This window comes from Periplaneta americana, chromosome 5 (assembly GCF_040183065.1).
Source record: "Periplaneta americana isolate PAMFEO1 chromosome 5, P.americana_PAMFEO1_priV1, whole genome shotgun sequence".
Taxonomy (NCBI): domain Eukaryota; kingdom Metazoa; phylum Arthropoda; class Insecta; order Blattodea; family Blattidae; genus Periplaneta; species Periplaneta americana.
Window position 1 is genome coordinate 162577252 of NC_091121.1, and position 6380 is coordinate 162583631.

At 36.0% G+C, this 6380-nt stretch overlaps 1 non-coding gene across 1 annotated transcript; it reads right to left on the reverse strand.

Moving 5' to 3' along the window:
- Positions 1-914: 914 nt before the first annotated feature.
- Positions 915-986, reverse strand: TRNAY-GUA (transfer RNA tyrosine (anticodon GUA)). The gene has a single exon. It is a non-coding gene; the product is annotated as a tRNA-Tyr (tRNA).
- Between the last annotated feature and the right edge of the window lie 5394 nt (positions 987-6380).

Here is a 6380-nt window from a genome sequence, read left to right on the forward strand (position 1 = left end):
ATATCTACTCGCGAAAGATTTATTATTTCTATTTCAACCAATTCACTCGTATCTGTACAGTATACAGCAAGAATGGCATTAGAGATGTCTTAAAGATACATTGCTCATTTTTATACATAGCCTACTCATGGCTTGAAACTACCGTAGCCAATTGTTGGACTGCTCGAATGGGCCATGTTACCACTAACGAAATATTCAGATTGTGTTATTTATGTTGATGTAAGCCAGGCATTTTACACAGTTCGAAGATTAGTGATGAATATTTATAGACTCTTTTTTATGTTCCTTGGTATTTGAAAGTGACTTTAACTGTTTTTCAGCGTTGTGTTTCCTTCTTGAGTAAAGTAAAGAAATAAATATTTCCTTTCTAGAGAGTACATCTCAGTGTTCATTTTTTGCGACCACGTTCGATGCTACTTGAAATTCAGCCCATAGCGTGTTGCAAAGTGAATCAGATAACCCTGCTGTCGTGCGGACTTCGATTGAGGAAGATCAGTGCATCTGATGTGTGGGCAACACTAATTCCTGATATACCGACTTGTCATTGGCAGTTTTAAGTTGGACCGTCTGACTTCAAATGTGAAGCTACCTTTGTTTTAAGTACTGTTCTGTTTCTTACTAAAGATCATTACCGCAATTCATTGTAATGTTAAAACTATAATTGTAACTGTTAATTTAATAGTACTCGCAGGTCCAACTTCGAGCCGACGAGTAGAAGCTCCTAGTATAGCAATTTCGAAAGGGAGTTAAAGTCAGAGTTACATGTGGTATATTTACGGCAAATAAAAGAAAATGTTCCCCAATTAAAAAAATCCCAGCTGACGTTTTTGACATTTGATGTCATAGGATGTGTAGAGATATATCGGAAGTAGTTAATAATACGATGAGAGAGCAATGGAACGGAGAAAAATTCTCTCCGGCGCCGGGATTTGAACCCGGGTTTTCAGCTCTACATGCTGATGCTTTATCCACTAAGCCACACCGGATACCACCCCGGCGTTGTCTCCGTTCCATTACTCTTTCATCGTATGATGACGCAGAAAATCTGCCTGGAAATATCATATGTACTTCGGTACATTAAAATAATATATATGATATGCGTAAATCACTTCGTGATTTAAGACAGCGCTTATTCCGTCGGATCCCGGCCAACTAGTCACTCATAACGAGTGCACCTCAGTACATGTGTGGACTTCTGTCCTATGTTCATAGACATCTATGACGTAGTGCAGAGGGCGGCCACTAGAGGGAACCCAAGAGTTAGAACTTAATCAGAGACAATTCTGTCCGACGCCGGGGTGGTATCCGGTGTGGCTTAGTGGATAAAGCATCAGCACGTAGAGCTGAAAACCCGGGTTCAAATCCCGGCGCCGGAGAGAATTTTTCTCCATTCCATTACTCTTTCATCGTATGATGACGCAGAAAATCTGCCTGGAAATATAGTAGTTAATAAGTTTAATATAAATCTAAGGACAGAGGTTAATGGTGTTCGAGAATGAGGTACTTAGTCAAATATTTGGGGCTAAGACGGATGACGTTACAGGAGAATGGAGAAAGTTACACAACGCAAAACTGCACGCATTGTATTCTTCACCTAACGTAATTAGGAACGTAATATAATAGGCCTATATAATGTTTTTTTTTTTTTTTTTTTTTTTTTTAGTATTCAGTCAAATGACTTATCATAGTTTAAAAAGCATCAACAAAACTTAAAAATGTAAATATTCATTGAATATTAAGAACAAACTAATGTGCTAACGTTTTCGCCCTTGTGCATCTTCAGGCACTTGAACAAACAATAGCGTATACAAAACTTTACAATATTATGGCTGTAGAATATATGTATTAATCAATTTTATATGTAACATATTTAAATATTGTGTACATATCAAATGATTGAATAACGGTTTTAAATAATTATCATCATCTCTATGGTAATACGCAAACAACATGAAATTCAAATTGTTACAGAAATCAAATATGTATAAAATTACCAGCGAATAGGGATTATAAAGAATGGACACTGAGCGAATTTTCCTGTGTTTTGTTTCTCTGTGTGCCGGCGTTTAGTTCCACTTTCAAGCGCTAGAGGTTAGTGTAATCGAGCATACGCTAAGATGATAATAATTGAGTATAGAGTTGAGACACAGGATCCAAACATCGCCTACTTTATTGTATAATCCAGTAACGCTTTGCTTCAAATAAATTCAAGTAAATAGCTTTTCTTATTTCTCAGTGGAAAGCTAGTTGTAATAATCATTTTTTTATATTTCAGATATAATAAATTATATTATAAAATAATATAATACATGATAAAATTATGTATCAAATTCGTTTAATATATGTATATAATATAATATAGGTATATGGTTTTACTTCTCATAAGAGTTTTTGTTTTTCCATTTTCACTGCTATCAAATCATTACATATTTTAATTGTTGTTGGGGTCAACGTCTCAACTCTCATTATAAAGGAACTCTAAAGTCTAGACATTACAGTTAATGACGGATTTATTATTTTATGGATCCAATTTATTTTATTTGAGTACATAATGTACCTAGATGTATTAATTATACGTGTTATATTTCCGCTGTGTCGACTGCTAGCTGGTGTGATGTCAGCGCCAACTCTAGGGAGAAAGCAGAATCTCACGCTCTAGCTGGCTTGAAGGTCATTGAAATCAGTCCGACTACATCAAAGGTACCGACGAGAAGTGTCCATACTTAATTACCTATACACTGAAATTACCATGTAATATAATTTATTGTAATTTAAAAAATGTTATTATCATATATTTTACTTAATTACTAATAGTGTCGTTATTAATACAACATAGTAAAATCATATTATGGTTCTTATTAATCAATATTAAGCTTCATAATAAGCCAACATCAAGATAATTTTCTGTTGGTTGTAAACTTGGAATGCAGATAAAGTTCTCACTAGGAGGTTAAGCCATTCTTGGTGGAATCCATTCTGTAATATATATTTATCTAAGCGACTGATATAAGTATATTAAAGAAAAAAATTATGAAATTATTATTATGAATACTCACATTTAAGTTCAAACAAGTCCACACCTGTGGAGTAACGGTCAGCGCGTCTGGCCGCGAAACCAGGTGGCCCGGGTTCGAATCCCGTTGGGGCAAGTTATCTGGTTGAGGTTTTTTCCGGGGTTTTCCCTCAACCCAATACGAGGAAATGCTGGATAACTTTCGGTGCTGGACCCCGGACACATTTCACCGGCATTATCACCTTCATATCATTCAGACGCTAAATAACCTAGATGTTGATACAGCGTCGTAAAATAACCTAAGAAAAGTTCAAACAATGGCCTTATATGTGAAGCAATAAATTATATATATATCGACACTTTCGGAGTTGCATTTGTGTTAAAATCAATTTGGTGAAATAGGTCTATCTGTAACAAAATGTACCTAATATATCAGAATGTATGAAGTGTTGTTTGTTCAAGTACCTGAAGATGCCCAAGGGCTAAAACTTTAGCACATTTGTTTGTTCTTAACATTCCATGAATATTTACATTTGTAAGTTTTGTTGATGTGTTTTAAACTATGATAAGTCAATTGACTGAATACTAAAATAAACATTATATTATATTACATTGTATATTGACTATCGGAAAATTACTATTACCATGCTTACTAAGATAATTAGGAACATTAAGTCCAGATATTTCAGATGGGCAGGGCATATAGCACGTATGGGTGAAACCAGAAATGCATATAGAGTGTTAGTTGGAAGACCTGAGAGGAAAAGAACTTTGGGTAGGCCGAGACGTAGTTGAGAGGATAATATTAAAACGAATTTGAGGGAGGTGGACTATAATGCTAGAGACTGGATTGATCTTGCTCAGGATAGGGACTGACGGCGGGCTTATGTGAGGGCGGCAATGAATCTCCGGGCTCTCATGCAGGTCTGTGCTGTGTAACTTTCTCCGTTCTCCAGTAACTTCATCCCTCTTAGTCCCAAATATTTTCCTAAGCTCTTATTCTCGAATACCCTTAATTTTTGTTTCTCTCAAAGTGAGAAGCTAGGTTCTAAATACTGAAATTGCTTTATAAATTAGTGCTAAAATTTGAAGACTTTACAGACAAATTTAACCCTTAAGCAGTCGCGCAGGGGGTTGTCAACACCCAGGTCACACATACGGAGCTGTTAACTAGATATTGAGTAGACCTGTACTTCTGAAACTTTCAGTACCTTTCTTAGAATTTGTAAGGCAACAATAATCGTAAATATGTTTGAAATTAGAATTCGCATATTCGAGATAATAACGGTTTAAATGGTGTGGGGTGATGAAAACACCCCGTGCTCCTATTGTAAATAGTGACGGTGACTAAATTGACTATACTTGTGTTACACATAAAATAATAATGGACTGTGCGCACAGAAAAATCAAGAAATAAAAGTAAATTAGGAGTAAATAGACGTTCGAATATTACTTGCTTACTTACTTACTTATTTACTTACTTATGGCTTTTAAGGGACCCGGAGGTTCATTGCCGTTCTTACATAAGCCCGCCATTGGTCCCTATCCTGAGTAAGATTAATCCATTCTCTATCATCATATCCCACCTCCCTCAAATCCATTTTAATATTATACTCCCATCTACGTCTCGGCCTCCCCAAAGGTCTTTTTCCCTCCGGCCTCCCAACTAACACTCTATATGTATTTCTGGATTCGCCCACACGTGCTACATGCCCTGCCCATCTTGAACCTCTGGATAATATTCCTAATTATTTCAGATGAAGAATACAATGCGTGCAGTTCTGTGTTGTGCAACTTTCTCCATTCTTCTGTAACTTCATCTCTGTTAGCCCCAAATATTTTTTCTAAGCACCTTATTCTCAAATACCCTTAATCTCTGTTCCTCTCTCAAAGTGAGAGTTCAAGTTTAACAACCATAAAGAACAACCGGTAATATAACTGTTTCATAAATTCTAACTTTCAGCTTTTTTGAGAGCAGACTGGATGATAAAAGCTTCTCAACTGAATAACACGCATTTCCCATATTTATTCTGCGTTTAATTCCTTCCCGAGTGTCATTTATATTTGTCACTATTGCTCCAAGATAATTTAATTTTTCCACCTCCTCGAAGGCTAAATTTTCAATAAATTTTGAATATTACATGTGAACCAATATTGAAATATTACCATTAAAGTAAATTGGGGTAAATGCAACCCCTAAATATGAAAGTTCAAGTTTGGTGCATAGTAACACCTCAGCCTTCTGTAATTTTAAAGTAAGATTTGATTGGTATATGAAATGGTTAATTCTGTGTATTTTCTTCTTGTCAGTTGCGTAAATTGTCGAAGCATGTTTTATGAAACAAATAAATAACATTATAATGTTGAGGATATGCAGTTGCCCTGTGATATGGGGCAAGAGTATCTCCAGGCTGTAACTTTACGTGGTAATGGATAGAATATAATCTAGGGACACGTGCATATTCTGTGTTCTTTGAGCTACAAATTCACGTGTTCAGAGAGTAAGATTAACACTCTCCGAAATGACAGGACAAATCTCAAATAAACTGCAAAGATATGGACTGAAGTTGCACTTGCCCCAGAAATGCACTTACTCCACCTCACCTTACTGTACATTAATTATAACATTGTGATAGGTATAAGTACTTCATATAGTTGTACAAAATAAAAAAGAGCTATATTTTAATTGTTTACTGGAAACATAGCCCATAAGAACCCATTATATTTGGGTGCCAGCAACACCCCGCGCGACTCCTGATGTTACAAAGTTAGGCGTGATTCTTAAAGGTTAAAATTCGAGTCTCTTGGGTACTGCTCCCTTCACCTGGAGGATCTGGACTCTTGACCGTGGCTCATGATTAGACTCGAGAGGCCGCTAATGCTCACCCGTTGTATTATTAAGGTCATTATACAAGATTTATGACACGCGCTTTCTAAATAACTCAGCCGATCAAAGACGTTAATTTTAATGTCAGAAGCTCTTTAAAAGTATAAAATATGTTACTAACACATGTTAATTATAGGACGTGTTTATTATTATTGCTTATAAGTAAGACGGTTTCTTAGGCGAGATGAAACCAATTGTGAAGACTCCAAAATTAGCAGTAGCTGCATTCAGGCGCTACGAGAAAAATCTCAGTGTAACGCAAACCTAAAATCACTTTACTTGCGTGATTGGTGACTTCTAAAAGGAAGGAGCGGGACTAAATTGAAGGGTTTACCGAAAAGGTTGCTCATATTTTCGTTAATCAGACATGTAGACTAGATGGGTTTTACCCTTTCTATTTTCAACCCTTCCTAAGACGTTCATTTTCAAAGCGTAATCATCTCAGAAGCTGAAAGAAAAAGTATTAAAAAAGAGCAAATG